At 55.3% G+C, this 19,401-nt stretch overlaps 2 protein-coding genes across 2 annotated transcripts in view; one reads left to right on the top strand and one right to left on the bottom strand.

Annotated features, from left to right (window-relative positions):
* Positions 1-19,401, bottom strand: part of LOC147111237 (copine-8-like) — an 818,429-nt gene that overhangs the window by 51,218 nt on the left and 747,810 nt on the right. The gene's annotated exons all lie outside the window — the stretch shown is intronic.
* Positions 1-19,401, top strand: part of LOC147111238 (copine-9-like) — a 45,945-nt gene that overhangs the window by 14,857 nt on the left and 11,687 nt on the right. The window lies entirely within an intron of this gene.

Raw genomic sequence — 19,401 nt, 5'->3', positions numbered from 1 at the left:
GCAGGGCCAAAGCCACCCCGAACCCCAGCAGCGCCGCGTGTGGGCCATGCGGGCCGCCATCTTGGGCCTCCCCGGCCATGTGCGAACCACCGGTACAGCAGCCATTTTGGACGCCTCCAGCCACATGGGGATCATGGACGCCGCCATCTTGGACGACAGCCGGAACGCAGCAGGCCCCCAACACCGCCTCATCTGATACTCGCAGCGACACACCGACCCCTACGCTGGCATCCGTTACACTGGACCAAGCGAGACCGCACCAGCTGGCCAGTTCCACAATGGACATTAAGGTAAATGGCCACGATACAATCTGCCTTTTTGACTCTGGGAGCACGGAGAGCTTCATCCACCCCGACACGGTGCGGCGTTGCTCTCTCCCAGTCCTGCCTGCGCACCAGCGGATTTCTATGGCCTCCGAGTCCCAGTCGGCGGACATCGGCGGCTACTGCGTAGTGACACTCGTAGTAGACGGGACCGTGTACGATCATTTTAAACTTCTGGTCCTGCCCGACCTCTGCGCTGCCGTCCTGCTGGGGTTAGATTTTCAGTGCCACCTTAAAAGTGTTACGATGGCGTACGGTGGACCCCTACCCCCACTCACAGTCCGCAGCCAGCAGCTCCCAAATTGCCCGCCGCGCACCAGGTGCAACCTCTCCAGACTCAGAGTCACCCCCCCCCCCCCACTGTTTGCTAACCTCACCCCTGACTGTAAGCCCATCGCCACAAAGAGCAGGCGATACAGTGCCGGGGACAGGGTTTTCATTAAAACCGAAGTGGAGCGGCTCCTGAAGGAAGGGATTATTGAGGGCAGCACCAGCCCCTGGCGCGCCCAGGTTGTGGTCGTTAAGACCGGCGAGAAGCAGCGCCTGGTCATCGACTACAGCCAGACAATAAATCGCTACACCCTGCTGGACGCCTACCCACTCCCCCGCATAGCTGATATGGTCAACCAGATCGCGCAGTACCGCGTCTTCTCGACCATTGACCTGAAATCAGCGTACCACCAGCTCCCTATCCGCCCTGAGGACCGCCAGTATACTGCCTTTGAGGCAAACGGCCGCCTCTATCACTTCCTTAGGGTTCCCTTTGGCGTCACCAACGGGGCCTCCGTCTTCCAAAGGGAGATGGACCGGATGGTAGATCAAAATGCGTTGCAGGCCACTTTCCCATATCTGGACAATGTGACCATCTGTGGCCGTGACTTGCAGGACCATGACGCAAACCTCGAAAAATTCCTCCGCACCGCCCAACTCCTGAACCTGACATATAACAAGGAGAAGTGCATATTCCGCACAAACCGCCTCGCCATCCTTGGCTGTGTTGTGGAACACGGAGTCATCGGCCCCGACCCCGACCGGATGCGTCCCCTTATGGAACTCCCACTGCCCCACTGCCTCAAGGCCCTGAAGAGGTGCCTAGGGTTTTTCTCCTATTATGCCCAGTGGGTCCCCTACTATGCGGACAAGGCCCATCCGCTGATCAAGTCCACCTCTTTTCCCTTGACGGCAGAGGCCCGCTTAGCCTTCCACCGTATCAAGGAAGACATTGCCAAAGCCACCATGCACGCAGTGGACGAATCCATCCCCTTCCAGGTGGAAAGCGACGTGTCCGACTTTGCCCTGGCCGCTACCCTCAATCAGGCGGGGAGACCCGTGGCCTTCTTTTCACGAACCCTCCAAGGCCCGGAGACCAGACACTCCGCTGTTGAGAAGGAGGCCCAGGCGATTGTGGAGGCTGTGCGTCATTGGAGGCACTACCTGGCCGGAAAATGATTTACCCTGCTCACTGACCAACGTTCAGTTGCTTTCATGTTTAACAACAAGCAGAGGGGCAAAATCAAAAATGACAAGATCTTGAGGTGGAGAATCGAACTTTCCACCTACAATTACGAGATCTTGTACCAGCCCGGGAAGCTCAATGAACCCCCGGATGCGCTATCGCATGGCACCTGCGCCAGCGCGCAGATCGATAGACTGCGGGCCCTCCACAATGACCTCTGCCACCCGGGGGTCACCAGGTTCTTCCACTTCATCAAGGCCCGCAACCTGCCTTACTCTATTGAGGAGGTCAGGACCATGACCAGGAACTGCCAAGTCTGCGCTGAGTGCAAACCGCACTTTTATAGACCAGACAGGGCCCACCTGATAAAAGCCACTCGCCCCTTCGAGCGCCTGAGCGTTGATTTTAAAGGGCCTCTCCCCTCCTCCGACCGCAATGTGTACTTCCTCAATATTATTGATGAGTACTCCCGTTTCCCGTTCGCCATCCCCTGCCCGGACATGACCAGTGCCACGGTCATTAAATGTCTGAACGACCTCTTCACCCTGTTCGGTTTCCCCAGCTATATCCATAGCGACCGGGGCTCATCGTTTATGAGCGACGAACTCCGTCAGTACCTGCTAACTAGGGGTATTGCCACAAGCAGGACCACCAGTTACAACCCCCGGGGGAACGGACAGGTGGAAAGAGAAAATGCGACAGTTTGGAAGGCCGTCCTGCTAGCCTTAAAGTCTAGGGGCCTTCCAACCTCCCGCTGGCAGGATGTGCTCCCCGATGCGCTCCACTCTATTCGGTCACTGCTCTGCACTGCCACTAACGCCACCCCTCATGAGAAAATGTTTGTCTTCCCAAGGAAGTCCACATCGGGGACATCGCTACCGCCATGGCTGACGTCCCCAGGGCCGGTCCTACTGAGAAGGCACGTGAGGACCCATAAAACGGACCCCCTGGTCGAGAGGGTCGACCTCCTCCACGCCAACCCCCAGTATGCTTACATTGCATACCCGGACGGGCGGGAGGACACAGTCTCCATAAGAGACCTTGCACCCTCGGGGGCCGCAGTAACCCACTACTCACTACCACCCCCCCCCACGATCTGATATCCAGCCCCAGCAGACGGCAGGCCTGGGCCCAGCGACCCACTCGACATCTACGAGGACGACACGCCTGTGCCACAGCCTACGCGGGACTCGACGCCGGAAGCTCCACTACCCCTGCCGTCGCCACGCCGATCACAGCGGCAGACAAGACCACCGGAGAGACTCCAATACACTAACTTTTAATACACTTCACCCCGCCGGACTCAATTTTAAACAAGGGGTTAATGTGGTAAACCACTGTTTGTATTCCACTGTGTACATGCCTGGACATGCCTCGGCTGACTCCTCCCACAAGTCCTAGTATAAAGGTGACTGCTCCCCAGCCCCTTTGTATTCTGGACCGGTCGACCACTCGAGGCAGACCTTCATTCTTTTGTTAATAAAAGCCTTTAGTTACTCTCTTAACTCTCAGTCTTTTATGAGTAATTGATAGCGCATCAGCTATCAAAGTACTGTCAGTTTGGTACAGGACTAGCAGATGCTCTGAGAGATAAATTCGTGTGTGGGTTATTAAAAGAAGGAACACAAAAGTGTCTGCTAGAAGAAAAGGACCTTACGCTTGAGAAAGCTGTCACCATTGCAGCATCGCACGAGGCCGCAGCAAGAGGCACCGCGGAAATGCAACTAAGGTCATCGGAACTCAGCACCAATCAAATGGCATTGGGTGCAGTAAAGTGTTATCGTTGCGGAAGGACAACGCACGATCAGAATCAGTGCTGGTTCAAAAATCAGGAATGCAGAAAATGTGGCAAGCTCGGTCACATAGCTAAAGTATGCTGGTCAGGTAAGAAGACCAGCAGCAAAAAGTCACCGCAGGAAAAGTGCAAAAAGGTACACAAGGTGACAGAGAACAGTTCGGATGAACAGAAGACGGATTCAGACTCCAGCAGTAAGGAACTGGGTTGTCTAAGAATACATAATGTGGGTAACACAGCAGACCACCAAACTATCTGGGTCACACTTCAGATAGCAGGAGTCCAAGTGAAGATGGAATTGGACACTGGATCAGCATTGACGGTCATGAATAAGCAAGATTACAAAAGGTTATTTCCACACATTCCCTTAAGGGATACGGAGATTGTTTTGAAAACATACACAGGGCAAAGAGTATACCCCATTGGAAAGATAAAGGTAAAGGTGGTCCACAAGGATAAAGAAAGCCGAGGAATGGACTTATATGTGTTACCTGAGGGAGGTCCACCATTACTGGGACGGGAATGGATCAGGAGAATAAATATGGACTGGCATTCCTTAAAAGCACTAACTGTAGATTCCGGCAAAAAGAAAGATGTCAAACCTAAAGGACTGTCCAGAATATTGGACGATGCTAAAGAGGTGTTCCAGCAGGGACTGGGAACACTGAAAGGAATTACGGCAAACATCAAAGTTGAAGAACATGCAAACCCGAAATTTTTCAAAGCCAGACCGGTACCTTATGCGATACGACCTGCTGTGGAAGCTGAGCTGGAAGGACTAGAACGGTCCGGAGTACTGTCAAAGGTGGACTGGAGTGAATGGGCCACACCCATTGTTCCCGTCATGAAGCGTTCATCGAGTAACAAACCGGGGGAACCGGGGAAGGTTCGCATCTGTGGCGATTTCAAGATCACTGTTAATCCGGTGCTTCACGCGGTGCAATATCCGCTTCCACGGATTGAGGATATCTTCGCTTCGTTGGCTGGCGGGAAACACCACCAAGATAGACCTGGCGCAGGCGTATTTACAGATGGAAGTTGATGAAGCGTCACGCCAGTATCTCACGATCAACACGCATAAGGGCTTATATCGGTATAATAGACTGGTTTTTGGAGTGGCATCGGCTCCAGCGATTTGGCAAAGGGCCATGGAGCAGGTATTACAGGGAATTCCAGGCACACAATGTTACCTGGACGACATTCTGATTACAGGAAATGATGATGAGGAACACCTTGCAAATTTGGAACAGGTGCTCAACAGATTGAAAGAATATGGACTTCGAGTTAATCACCAGAAATGTGAGTTCTTTCAGAAGCAAATCTCGTACTGTGGTCACGTCATTGACCAGGAGGGGCTTCACAAGTCACCTGACAAGATCAAAGCTGTTGTGAAGGCTCCCGCTCCGGAGAATGTATCCCAGTTGAGGTCGTTCCTAGGGTTGATTAACTATTACCATAAGTTTCTGCCAAATTTATCCACGGTGCTACACCCGCTGAATGCTCTTTTGCAGAAGGTAGTGCCATGGAAGTGGAGCGAGGACTGTAAGCGGGCCTTTCACAAAGGCAAGGCATTGATCACCTCTAAGGAAGTGTTGGCTCACTTCAACCCAACGCTGCCTATTCGGTTAGCTTGTGATGCTTCTCCATATGGTATTGGGGCAGTGCTCTCACATAAGTTGCCAAATGGCTTGGAAAGACCAGTCGCATTCGCATCCAGATCATTGACCTCCGCTGAGCGCAACTATGCTCAGATAGATAGGGAGGCTCTCAGCCTTGTGTGGGGAGTAAAGAAGTTTAATCATTACCTGCAGGGCCAAAAGTTTACGCTACTGACAGACCACCAGCCGTTGGTATCCATTTTTAACCCTAAGAAGGGTGTTTCGGTGATGACAGCACAGAGGCTCCAGAGATGGTCCCTTTTCCTAGGGGCACATCAATATCAGATTGAATTCAAAGGTACAAAGCAGCATGGTAATGCTGATGGGCTGTCGCGCCTGCCACTACCTACAGCGGAGGAGGCACCGACGGTTGACCCTGTTGAGTTATTTCACTCGACCATCATCGAATGTTTACCAGTCACCAATGCAAGTATTGAAAGAGAAACCAGGAATGACCCGACACTGTCCCGGGTCTACGAATTGACAGTGAAGGGATGGCCAGCACATGGTGATCCACTGTTACCGGCATTCTCAGCAAGACGAGAACAGCTGTCCGTCTGTCAAGGAACATTGATGTATGGAACAAGGGTGATTATTCCTCCTAAGTTAAGAGAGAGAGTTCTAAAGGAACTGCATGAAGGTCATCTGGGGGGAGTCAAGATGAAAAGCCTTGCTAGGGCTTATGTGTGGTGGCCGGGTATCGACCAACAGATAGAGGATCTGACGAAAAGCTGCTCAGGGTGCCAAAAAGTTCAAAATGCACCTCCGATTGCACCGCTGCATCCATGGGAATGGCCTTCAACCCCATGGCAACGTGTACATTTTGACTTTGCTGGTCCATTCATGGACTCCATGTTTTTAATTGCGGTGGATGCACATTCTAAATGGCCAGAAGTGATTAAGATGACTACCACTACCTCGGAAAAGACGATCGCGGTGCTAAGAACGATATTTGCAAGAAATGGATTGCCAGAACAAATATGTTCAGACAACGGACCGCAGTTCGTGTCAGAAGAATTCCAGAAATTCATGAAGAAGAGTGGGGTGAAACATTATACCTCTGCCCCATATCATCCGGCTACAAACGGGTTGGCCGAGAGATTTGTACAAACGTTCAAAAAAGCAATAAAGGCCATGACCGAAGATCAGATTCCACTACAACACAAGGTGGACAGTTTCCTACTGGCATATCGAAATGCCACTCATGCAGTGACAAACCAAAGTCCTGCCATGATGTTCTATAACAGGAGGTTGCGGTCCAGGTTGGACTTGTTAAAACCAAATGTGCGGAGGGAAGTCGAAAACAAACAGTTCCAACATATAAATAACAAGACCACTCAGAGTTTCGAAATAGGACAACCAGTGTTAGCCCGGGACTATAAGAATGAGAAATGGCAATCTGGAACAATTCGGGCCAGACAAGGACCCCTGATGTACACGGTAGATATTGGTGAAAATGTAATACGACGTCATGCTGACCAACTGGTAGAATCGAGAACAAGGGTCGAACCCATGGTTACGGCAGAGACAACCGTGGAAGAAGTTAGTGAACCTGAAGCATCTACCTCAGAAGTGAATGTACCTGATGATGATGTCCAATCCATAAGAGATCAACTAGATGAGTCACCCCAGCAACGAGAATCAGAGACCCCTGAAAGGCGTTATCCAACTCGGATCAGGAGGCCTCCTCAGAGACTGAATCTTTGAACTGTTTTGCATGAAGTTGTATATATATATATACTAGCTGGGGAGCCCCGCGTTGCGAGGGGAATTTTGGGGCGCTTGGTCTCCCTGCCCCTGTGTGTCCCCCCTCTCCCTGTCATGTCCTCTCCCTGTCCTATCCCTCCCTCCCCTCCCCTCCCCTCTCTCCCCTCCCTCCCCCTCCCCTCTCTCCCCTCCCCTGTCTCCCTCCCTCCCCCGCTCCCCCGCTCCCCTCTGTCCCTCTCTCCGGCCCCTCCCCCTGCCTAGCGCCTGAGGTCCGGTGCCGTTGCGATAGCGGCCGTGCGGGGCCTAGCGCTTAAGGCGCGGTCGGGTTCTGAGGCCGGGACGGACCGGAGCTGAGGTCCCCCGCGTATCGCGCGGCTGATGGACGGCCACTGCGTGCGGGCGGCGCATGCGCGGTCAGTGCGGGCGGCGCATGCGCGGTCAGTGCAGGCGGCGCGAGGCGGCCCGCGGGGAGCAGGCAAGGGCGGCTTGGCGGCCGTTAGCGAGCGGGAAACTTCGGGCGGCCCGCCCGCGCTCCGTCCGCGACACCGTGAAACCTGAGAGGGGGAAGTAGAGAGAGACAGGGAAGAGGAGAAGGAGAGAGAGGGAAGAGGAGAGAGGGAAGAGGAGAAGGAGAGAGAGGGAAGAGGAGAAGGAGAGAGAGAGAGGGAAGAAAGAGAGAGAGAGAGAAATTTTTTGAGCTTCAGGTCCCGAGTCCCCCCTGCGCGAGGGTGAGGAGGGGGGGGGTTGCTAAACACAATATAAAACTCAAATAAATTGTTAATTAATTCCCTAACACATAATTCAAATATTTACCTTACTTCCCTAACACACTGAAAGTGTGGGGAAAAAATCGTGAAAAATCAAGATGGCGGCCACTCACCTCGGTTCAGAAGGATAAGGCCCGCCCACACACGCACCGATTGGTCGACCGGTCAGGTCACCGAAGCGTAGGATTGGTCAATCGTCGAGTCACTCGACACTCAACTGTAGGAAGGAACCCGCCGTCCGATTGGTCGACCTCGACGTCACACGGTCGCTAATGAGATGCTAATGAGCGGAAGGCTGAACGTTTTTCGGATACCGCGGGCGGGATTTTTGTGCGGCCGAAACATAAATATGCCTATGACCGGTCCGGAATCGCAAGCTTTCTTTTGAGGCGACGCGCGCGTCGGTACGCTCTGTAACTTTCAAACGTATAGAGAACGGACGGACAGACAGACAGACATCGGGACAGACAGAAGAGCCGCTTTGTATATATAGACTAGCTGGGGAGCCCCGCGTTGCGAGGGCAATTTTGGGGCGCTTGATCTCCCTGCCCCTGTGTGTCCCCCCCTCTCCCTGTCATGTCCTCTCCCTGTCCTATCCCTCCCTCCCCTCCCCTCCTCTCCCCTCCCCCCCTCCCCTCCCCTCCTCTCCCTCCCTCCCCTCCTCTCCCTCCCTCCCTCCCCTCCCCTGTCTCCCTCCCTCCCCTCGCCCACCCCCACCCTCCCCCACTCCCCTCTGTCCCTCTCTCCGGCCCCTCCCCCTGCCTAATGCCTGAGGTCCGGAGCTGAGGTCCCCCGCGTATCGCACGGCTGATGGACGGCCGCTGCGGGCGGGCGGGCAGCGCGTGCGCGGTCAGTGCGGGCGGCGCGGTCAGTGCGGGCGGTGCATGCGCGGTCAGCGCGAGGCGGCCCGCGGGGAGCAGGCAAGCCCGCCGGCGTGCCCCGTTGCCGGGGTAACGGGGGCCGTGCGAATGCGTGCCGTCGTCAAGGCGGCCGCGCAACTGGCGGCCTCCTTTTTTTAAAACTCATCAGCTCTCTTCCCCCCCCTGCGATTTCCCGAGGCTCTCCCCCCCCCCGCGATTTCCCGAGGCTCTCCCCCCCCCCGCGATTTCCCGAGGCTCTCCCCCCCCCGCGATTTCCCGAGGCTCTCCCCCCCCCGCGATTTCCCGAGGCTCTCCCCCCCCCGCGATTTCCCGAGGCTCTCCCCCCCCGCGATTTCCCGAGGCTCTCCCCCCCACTATTAAATTGTTATTTAATTCCCTAACACATCATTAAAATATTTACCTTACTTCCCTAACACACTGAAAGTGTGGGGAAAAAATAGTGAAAAATCAAGATGGCGGGCACTCACCTCAGTTCAGAAGGATAAGGCCCGCCCACACATGCACCGATTGGTCGACCGGTCAGGTCACCGAAGCGTAGGATTGGTCAATCGTCAAGTCACTCGACACTCAACTGTAGGAAGGAACCCGCCGTCCGATTGGTCGACCTCGACGTCACACGGTCGCTAGTGAGATGCTAATGAGCGGAAGGCTGAACGTTTTTCGGATACCGCTGGCGCGGTTTTTGTCCGGCCGAAACGTCAGACATCGGGACAGACAGAAGAGCCGCTTTATATATATAGATATATGTTATTATGTTATGTTAAATGGGGATATACACTGTTAAGCTAAAAAGGGAGGATTGTGGTGTATGTAACCTGTTCCACCTTAAGAGAACTACCTTAAGAGATGTACTACTTTCTCTTGGCTGCTGTATCCTGTAATACCGGTGGTGACCACACCAGTATAAAAACGTTGTGTAGTGATTTGCTGGGCAGTTCAGCCCTGACCTCCGAATAGTAAAGACCTGTTAGTTATTCTTGTTGTCTGTGTCCAGTGATCTATAATAAGCATAACTGGGACACACAGACTCAACAACGTCAATTTAAATATTATAATGAGGCTGCAAGCCTCTTTTTTAACCTCCATTTTGAATTTAACTGCATGTGGACGGGATTCACGAATAGTTAAAGCGAGGCAGGGACTGCTGCATCCAGGAGGTAAGTGGCTTCATAACTACCTCCTGGATCGAGGGCCTCTACCTAATCCAGCCCCTGCGATCCGAGATCCCCTCATGAGGCCTCTGATCGCCTTCACAGGCCTCCTATCCCTATCGTGAGGCCTCCCCCACCAATGATACTGAGGCCAGCCACAGTCCCCTCTCTCCCCCTACCGATCCCAGGTTGCAACCCCCCCCCATCCCCGATCCCTGGCCGACCCTTCCTCCCGCCGATCCCCGACCAACCACCCCACCCCCTGCTCCCTGACCGAGCACCCCACCCAATCCCTGGCCGACCAACCCCCGCTCCCCGACCGAGCCCGCCACAATCCCCAACCGACACCACCACCCCGCCACCCCCCCATCCTTCCCCCGGACCGACCCTTCAATCCCTCCCTGCAGCTGCAGGCCTACCCGCCCACAGCCGGCCAACCTCTCAATCTGGCTGTCTGCGGGCAGGAAACCGAGGCCTCACGTGCAAATCAGGCCCTGCCGTTAAAGTTGGCAGTGTCTGCGAGAAACCCGGCCTCTGCAGAATCCCGGCCATGGAATGGGCTAAGTTGGAGGCTCTGAGAGTGAGGAATCACCAAAGATATCTTTTTCCTTGATGTGGCCACTGACTTACTAAGGTCTACAGATCAAGAAGGTGTCCTCACAGCACTAGGAGAGTGCACAAGAAGTGGAGGAGGTGGTATAGGAGAGCCAGCAGAGCAAGGGGAGCACAACTGATCGCCCCGAATTTTCAGGAAATAAAGGTCGACGCACCAAATAAATTTACTTCACACCTTTCTGTTCTCCCATCCCAACTTCCCTCACAAAGTCGCTCAATTTCCTAGACTTCTTACAAAGATCTTCCCTTGCCATCGTCCAATTCCTAAAAGTTAAAAGCTTACACAGAAATGAACTCACAACGTTGTAGTCAAGCCGTCTTTACTTTAAAAAGCAACATTCACCAGGAAGTCGCAACAAAAACCATTCTCCCTGTCTACAGCTACTTGACACTGGGACTGCCCTTGGGCAGCTAACTTGCTTTTACTCTAGTCTACTACCCCGACAAAGTGTTCCCTGAGTGAGATAACAACAGAAAACACTGGAAAACTCAGCAGGCCAGGCAGCTTCTGTGGAGAGAGAAACAGGGTTAACGTTTCAGGTCGAAGACCTTTCGCCAGAACGAAAAAAGTGCTTTTTTACGTGATCTCTCCACGCCCCCCGCGATCTCTCCTCTCCCCCGCGATCTCGCCTCTCCCCCCGCGATCTCTCCACTCCCCCGCGATCTCTCCTCTCCCCCCGCGATCTCTCCTCTCCCCCCGCGATCTCTCCACTCCCCCGCGATCTCTCCTCCCCCCCCGCGATCTCTCCTCTCCCCCCGCGATCTCTCCTCTCCCCCGCAATCTCTCCTCTCCCCCGCGATCTCTCCACTCCCCCGCGATCTCTCCTCTCCCCCCGCGATCTCTCCACTCCCCCGCGATCTCTCCTCTCCCCCCGCGATCTCGCCTCTCCCCCCGCAATCTCTCCCCTCCCCCCGCGATCTCTCCTCTCCCCTGCGATCTCTCCTCTCCCCCCGCGATCTCTCCCCCGCGATCTCGCCTCTCCCCCCGCGATCTCTCCCCCGCGATCTCTCCTCTCCCCCCGCGATCTCTCCCCCGCGATCTCGCCTCTCCCCCCGCGATCTCTCCCCCGCGATCTCTCCTCTCCCCCCGCGATCTCGCCTCTCCCCCCGCGATCTCTCCCCTCCCCCCGCGATCTCTCCTCTCCCCCACGATCTCTCCCCTCCCCCGCGATCTCTCCCCTCCCCCGCGATCTCTCCTCTCCCCCGCGATCTCTCCCCTCCCCCGCGATCTCTCCCCTCCCCCGCGATCTCTCCTCTCCCCCCGCGATCTCTCCTCTCCCCCCGCGATCTCGCCTCTCCCCCCGCAATCTCTCCTCTCCCCCGCGATCCCTCCTCTCCCCCGCGATCTCTCCCCCGCGATCTCGCCTCTCCCCCCGCGATCTCGCCTCTCCCCCCGCGATCTCTCCCCCCGCGATCTCTCCCCTCCCCCCGCGATCTCGCCTCTCCCCCCGCGATCTCTCCCCTCCCCCCGCGATCTCTCCTCTCCCCCACGATCTCTCCCCTCCCCCGCGATCTCTCCCCTCCCCCGCGATCTCTCCTCTCCCCCGCGATCTCTCCCCTCCCCGCGATCTCTCCCCTCCCCGCGATCTCTCCTCTCCCCCCGCGATCTCTCCTCTCCCCCCGCGATCTCTCCTCTCCCCCGCGATCTCTCCCCGCGATCTCTCCGCTCCCCCGCGATCTCTCCCCGCGATCTCTCCTCTCCCCCCGCGATCTCTCCCCTCCCCCCCGCGATCTCTCCTCTCCCCCCGCGAACTCTCCCCTCCCCCCGCAATCTCCCCCCCGCGATCTCTCCTCTCCCCCCGCGCTCTCTCCCCTCCTCCACGATCTCTCCCCTCCCCCCACAATCTCTCCCCTCCCCCACGATCTCTCCTCTCCCCCCGCGCTCTCTCCCCTCCCCCCGCAATCTCTCCTCTCCCCCCGCGATCTCTCCCCTCCCCCCACGATCTCTCCTCTCCCCCGCGATCTCTCCCCTCCCCCCGCGATCTCTCCTCTCCCCCACAATCTCTCCCCTCCCCCACGATCTCTCCTCTCCCCCCGCGCTCTCTCCCCTCCCCCCGCAATCTCTCCTCTCCCCCCGCGATCTCTCCCCTCCCCCCACGATCTCTCCTCTCCCCCGCGATCTCTCCCCTCCCCCCGCGATCTCTCCTCTCCCCCGCGATCTCTCCCCTCCCCCGCGATCTCTCCTCTCCCCCGCGATCTCTCCCTTTCCCCTGCAATCTCTCCCCTCCCCTGCGATCTCTCCCCTCCCCCTGCAATCTCTTTGGTTTATAGTTTCTAAGGTGTGATATACACCATCTAGAATCGGGGCAGAGGATATTTAAGAATAATATTAATAAATGTAATTAATTACATAGAATGGGAGATCAGGCGATGTGTTGCTGCTGCAATATGTGGGAGCTGGTGAACACCATTGATGCTCACGGTGATCACATTTGCAGTAAGTGTTGGCTGCTCGAGGAACTCCAGCTCCGTGTTGAAGAGCTGGAGACCGAGCTTCAAACACTGAGACACATCAGGGAGGGGGAGAGTTACCTGGACTCTGTGTATCACGAGGTAGTCACACCAATTAGATTAATTAATTCAGATGTAGTCCGTGGCCAGGGTCAGGATGGTGTGACTAGAAGTGAGGCAGGTACGGGGATCCAGGAGGTAGTGTTGGAGGAGCCGCAGCCCCTGCACTTGTCCAACAGGTTCGAGGCTCTTACTCCCTGTGGGGACAGGAGCAGGGACTGCAGGGAGGATGAGCAACCTGGCCACAGCACCGTGGAGCAGGGGGCAATTCAAGTGGGGGGAGTTAAAAGAAATGTTGTAGTGGTAGGGGATAGTATCGTTAGGGGGATAGATAGAGTTCTTTGCAGCCGAGAGCGAGAGTCCCGAAGGCTGTGTTGCCTGCCCGGTGCCAGGGTTAAGGACATCTCCTCTGGACTGGAGAGAAACTTGCAGTGGGAGGGGGAGGATCCAGTTGTCGTGGTCCATGTTGGTACCAACGACATAGATAGGACAAGGAAGGAGGTTCTGCTGAGGGAGTTTGAGCAGCTAGGGGCCAAATTAAAAAGCAGAACCACAAGGGTAATAATCTCTGGATTATTACCTGAGCCACGAGCGAATTTGGCTAGGACAAATAAAATTAGAGAGTTAAATGCGTGGCTCAAAGACTGGTGTGGGAGAAATGGGTTTTGCTTCCTGGGACACTGGCACCAGTACTGGGGCAGGAGGGAGCTGTTCCGTTGGGACGGGCTTCACTTGGCCAGTGCTGGGACTAGAGTCCTGGCGGATCATATAACTAGGGCTGTAGAGAGGGCTTTAAACTAACAAGTGGGGGGGAGGTTCCTAGAGAGCAAATAATAAAAATGACAACAGAGAAGGTAATAGACTTAGGTAGCAGTGGGGAAATTAAAAACCAGAGCATGTCAGGAAGGGGCAGAAGGTATGGAATAAAAGGTAAAGTAATAAAAAGGGCAAAAGCAGGAACTAATTGTCACAAAACATCTTTGAAAGTTCTCTATCTGAATGCACGTAGCATTCGTAACAAAATAGATGAGTTAATGGCACAAATAACTACATATGGGTATGACCTTGTGGCCATTACAGAAACATGGCTGCAGGGTGACAATGCCTGGGAATTAAACATACCAGGTTATTTAACGATCAGGAAGGACAGGCAGGAAGGAAGGGGAGGTGGGGTGGCTATGTTAATAAAGGAAGGAATCACTGTAATACAGAGAAATGATATTGGGTCAAAAGATCAGGATAATGAAACAGTTTGGGTGGAGGTAAGGAATAATAAGGGGAAAAAAACACTAGTGGGCGTAGTCTATAGGCCTCCAAACAGTTGCAACTCTGTTGGACGGAGTATCCATCAGGAAATAGTTGAGGCTTGTAATAAGGGAGCATCTATAATTATGGGGGATTTTAACTATCATATTAATTGGACAAATCAAATTGGGCAGGGCTGCCTTGAGGATGACTTCATTGAGTGTATTAGGGATGGGTTTCTTGAACAGTATGTAACTGAACCGACCAGGGGGCAAGCAACCTTAGATCTGGTCCTGTGTAACGAGACGGGATTAATTAAAAATGTCCTAGTAAAGGATCCCCTTGGAATGAGTGACCATAACATGGTTGAATTCCATATTCAATTAGAGGGTGAGAAGGTTGGATCTCAAACAAGCGTGCTAAGCTTGAATAAAGGAGACTATGAAGGTATGAGAGCGGAATTGAGTAGAGTGGATTGGGAAAATAGATTAAAGGGTAAGACGATACATGATCAGTGGTGTACATTCAAGGAGTTATTTTACAACTTCCAAAAAAAATATATTCCACTGAGAAGAAAAGGGTGTAAAAGAAAAGACAGCCATCCGTGGCTAAGTGAAGAAATTAAGGATAGTATTCGACTAAAAACAAGGGCATATAAGGTAGCCAAATCTAGTGGGAGGATAGAGGATTGGGAAAACTTTAAAAGACAGCAAAAAATAACAAAAAGATTGATTAAGAAAGGGAAGATAGATTATGAAAGTAAATTAGCAAAAAATATAAAAACAGATAGTAAGAGTTTTTATCGTTATATAAAAAGAAAAAGGGTGGCTAAAGTAAATGTTGGTCCCTTAGAGGATGAGACCGGGAAATTAATGGTGGGAAATATGGAGATGGCAAAAACACTGAATGAATATTTTACATCAGTCTTTACAGTAGAAGACACTAAGAATATCCCAACACTGGACAAACAGGGGGCTAAAGGGGGGGAGGAGCTAAACACGATCAAAATCACTAAGGAAGTGGTACTCGGTAAAATAATGGGACTCAAGGCGGATAAATCACCTGGACCTGATGGCTTACATCCTAGGGTCTTGAGGGAAGTGGCAGTAGGGATTGTGGATGCATTGGTAATAATTTTCCAAAACTCCCTGGACTCGGCAAAGGTCCCGGCAGACTGGAAAACTGCTAATGTAACACCCTTATTTAAAAAGGGCAGTAGACAGAAGGCTGGAAACTATAGGCCGGTTAGCCTAACATCTGTGGTAGGTAAAATTTTGGAGTCCATTATTAAGGAGACAGTAACAGGACATTTGGATAATCATAATTTAATAGGACAAAGTCAGCATGATTTTATGAAGGGGAAGTCATGTTTGACAAATTTGCTGGAGTTCTTTGAGGAAGTAACGTATAGGGTGGATAAAGGGGAACCAGTGGACGTAGTGTATTTAGACTTCCAAAAGGCATTTGACAAGGTGCCACACAAAAGATTATTGCTTAAGATAAAAAATCACGGGATTGGGGGTAATATTCTGGCATGGATAGAGGATTGGCTATCTAACAGAAGGCAGAGAGTTGGGATAAATGGTTCATTCTCAGACTGGCAATCAGTAACTAGTGGTGTTCCGCAGGGGTCAGTGCTGGGTCCCCAACTCTTTACAATCTATATTAACGATTTGGAGGAGGGGACCGAGTGTAACATATCAAAGTTTGCAGATGATACTAAGATGGGAGGGAAAGTAGTGAGTGAGGAGGACATAAAAAACCTGCAAGGGGACATCGACAGGCTAAGTAAGTGGGCAGAGATTTGGCAGATGCAATACAATACTGGAAAGTGTGAGGTTATGCACTTTGGCAGGAAAAATCATAGAGCAAGTTATTATCTTAATGGCAAGAAACTGGAAAATACTGAAGTACAAAGGGATCTGGGGGTCCTGGTGCACGAAACTCAAAAGGTTAGTATGCAGGTGCAGCAAGTGATTAAGAAGGCCAATGGAATGTTGGCTTTCATTGCTAGGGGGATAGAATATAAAAATAGGGAGGTATTGCTTCAGTTGTACAAGGTATTGGTGAGACTGCACCTGGAATACTGCGTACAGTTTTGGTGTCCATACTTAAGAAAGGACATACTTGCTCTCGAGTCAGTACAAAGAAGGTTCACTCGGTTAATCCCGGGGATGAGGGGATGGACATATGAGGAGAGGTTTAGTAGATTGGGACGCTACTCATTGGAGTTCAGAAGAATGAGAGGCGATCTTATTGAAACATATAAGATTGTGAAGGGGTCGGATCGGGTGGATGCGGGGAAGATGTTCCCGATGATGGGTGAAACTAGAACTAGGGGGCATAGTCTTAGAATAAGGGGCTGCTCTTTCAAAACTGAGATGAGGAGGAACTACTTCACTCAGAGGGTGGTAGGTCCATGGAATATGCTGCCCCAAAAAGCTGTAGAAGCTACATCATTACATAAATTTAAAACAGAAATAGACAGTTTCCTAGAAGTAAAGGGAATTAAGGATTACGGGGAGCGGGCAGGAATTTGGACATGAGTCTAGGTTCGGATCGGTCATGGCCCTGTGGGTAGTGGAGTGGGCCCAGGGGCCGTGTAGCCTGATCCTGCTCCTATTTCATGTGTCTAATTCAGTTAGATTCAGGAGATGGTTCTGTGATAGTGGATTGGCGGTTAGGATCAGATCAGCCATGATCTTATTGAATGGCGGAGCAGGCTCGAGGGGCCGATTGGCCTACTCCTGCTCCTATTTCTTATGTTCTTATGTTCTCTCCCCTCCCCCGCGATCTCTCCTCTCCGCCACGATCTCTCCCCTCCCCACGCGATCTCTCCCCTCCCCCGCGATCTCTCCCCTCCCCCGCGATCTCTCCCCTCCCCCGCAATCTCCCCTCCCCCCGCGATCTCTCCCCTCCCCCCGCAATTTCTCCTCTCCCCCGCGCTCTCTCCCCTCCCCCGCGCTCTCTCCCCTCCCCTGCGCTCTCTCCCCTCCCCACGATCTCGCCCCTCCCCCGCGATCTCTCGCCTCCCCGCGATCTCTCCCCTCCCCCCACGATCTCTCCCCTCCCCCGCCCTCTCTCCCCTCCCCCGCGCTCTCCCCCTCCCCGCGATCTCGCCCCTCCCCCGCGATCTCTCGCCTCCCCCGCGATCTCTCCCCTCCCCCCACGATCTCTCCCCTCCCTCGCGATCTCTCCCCTCCCACGCGACCTCTCCCCTCCCCCCGCAATCTCTCCTCTCCCCCGCGCTCTCTCCCCTCCCCCGCACTCTCTCCCCTCCTCCGCGCTCTCTCCCCTCCCCGTGATCTCTCCCCTCCCCCGCGATCTCTCCCCTCCCCCGCGATCTCTCCCCTCCCCCCGTGATCACTCCCCTCCCCCCGCGATCTCTCCTCTCCCCCGCGCTCTCTCCCCTCCCCCGCACTCTCTCCCCTCCTCCGCGCTCTCTCCCCTCCCCGTGATCTCTCCCCTCCCCCGCGATCTCTCCCCTCCCCCGCGATCTCTCCCCTCCCTCCGTGATCACTCCCCTCCCCCCGCGATCTCTCCTCTCACCCCGCGTCTCTCCCCTCCCCCCGCGATCTCTCCCCTCCCCCCGCAATCTCTCCTCTCCCCCGCGCTCTCTCCCCTCCCCCGCACTCTCTCCCCTCCTCCGCGCTCTCTCCCCTCCCCGAGATCTCTCCCCTCCCCCGCGATCTCTCCCCTCCCCCGCGATCTCTCCCCTCCCCCGCGATCTCTCCCCTCCCCCCGCTATCTCTCCCCTCCCCCGCGATCTCTCCCCTCCCCCGTGATCTCTCCCCTCCCCGCGATCTCTCCCCTCCTCCGCGATCTCTCCTCTCCCCCGCGATCTCTCCGCTCCCCTGCGATCTCTCCTCTCCCCTGCGATCTCTCCTCTTCCCCGCGATCTCTCCCCTCCCCCCGCGATCTCTCCCCTCCCCCGCAATCTCCCCTCCCCCCGCGATCTCTCCCCTCCCCCCGCAATCTCTCCTCTCCCCCGCGCTCTCTCCCCTCCCCCCACGATCTCTCCCCTCCCCCGCGATCATCTCCTCTCCCCCGCGATCTCTCCTCTCCCTGCGATCTCTCCCCTCCCCCGCGATCTCTCCCCTCCCCCCGCGATCTCTCCCCTCCCCCGCGATCTCTCCGCTCCCCGCGATCTCTCCTCCCGCGATCTCTCCCCCACGATCTCTCCCCTCCCCCCGCGATCTCTCCTCTCCCCCGCGATCTCTCCTCTCCCCCCGCGATCTCTCCCCTTCCCTGCGATCTCTCCTCTCCCCCGCGATCTCTCCCCTCCCCCCGCGATCTCTCCCCTCCCCCGCGATCTCTCCCCTCCCCCCGCGATCTCTCCCCTCCCCCCGCGATCTCTCCCCTCCCCCCGCGATCTCTCCTCTCCCCCGCGATCTCGCCTCTCCCCCGTAATCTCTCCCCTCCCCCGCGATCTCTCCCCCGCGATCTCTCCTCCCCGCGCGATCTCTCCGCTCCCCCCGCTATCTCTCCCCGTGATCTCTCCTCTCCCCCCGCGATCTCTCCTCGCGATCTCGCCTCTCCCCCGCGATCTCTCCCCTCCCCCGCGATCTCTCCCCGTGATCTCTCCTCTCCCCCCCGCGAAATCTCCCCTCCCCCCGCGATCTCTCTCTCCCCAGCGATCTCTCCCCTCCCCCGCGATCTCTCCCCGTGATCTCTCCTCTCCCCCCGCGATCTCTCCTCGCGATCTCGCCTCTCCCCCGCGATCTCTCCCCTCCCCCCGCGATCTCTCTCTCCCCCGCGATCTCTCCCCTCCCCCGCAATCTCTCCCCGTGATCTCTCCTCTCCCCCCCGCGAAATCTCCCCTCCCCCCGCGATCTCTCTCTCCCCCGCGATCTCTCCTCTCCCCCGCGATCTCTCCCCGTGATCTCTCCTCTCCCCCCGCGATCTCTCCTCGCGATCTCTCCTCTCCCCCCACGATCTCTCCCCTCCCCCCCGCGATCTCTCCCCCACGATCTCTCCTCTCCCCCCGCGAAATCTCCCCTCCCCCCGCAATCTCTCCCCCGCGATCTCTCCTCTCCCCCCGCGCTCTCTCCCCTCCCCCACGATCTCTCCCCTCCCACGCGATCTCTCCCCTCCCCCCGCGACCACTCCCCTCCCCCGCGATCTCTCCTCTCACCCCGCGTCTCTCCCCTCCCCCCGCGTCTCTCCCCTCCCCCCGCGATCTCTCCCCTCACCCGCGACCTCTCCTCTCCCCCGCGATCTCTCCCCTCACCCGCGACCTCTCCTCTCCCCCGCGATCTCTCCTCTCCCCCGCGATCTCTCCCCTCCCCCGCG

The sequence above is a fragment of the Somniosus microcephalus genome, chromosome 11 (genome assembly GCF_052327205.1).
Source record: "Somniosus microcephalus isolate GS21.2 chromosome 11, FLI_Smic_1.0, whole genome shotgun sequence".
Taxonomy (NCBI): domain Eukaryota; kingdom Metazoa; phylum Chordata; class Chondrichthyes; order Squaliformes; family Somniosidae; genus Somniosus; species Somniosus microcephalus.
The sequence above is the reverse complement of the archived record's forward strand: the minus strand, read 5'-3'. Positions and strand labels throughout refer to the sequence as shown.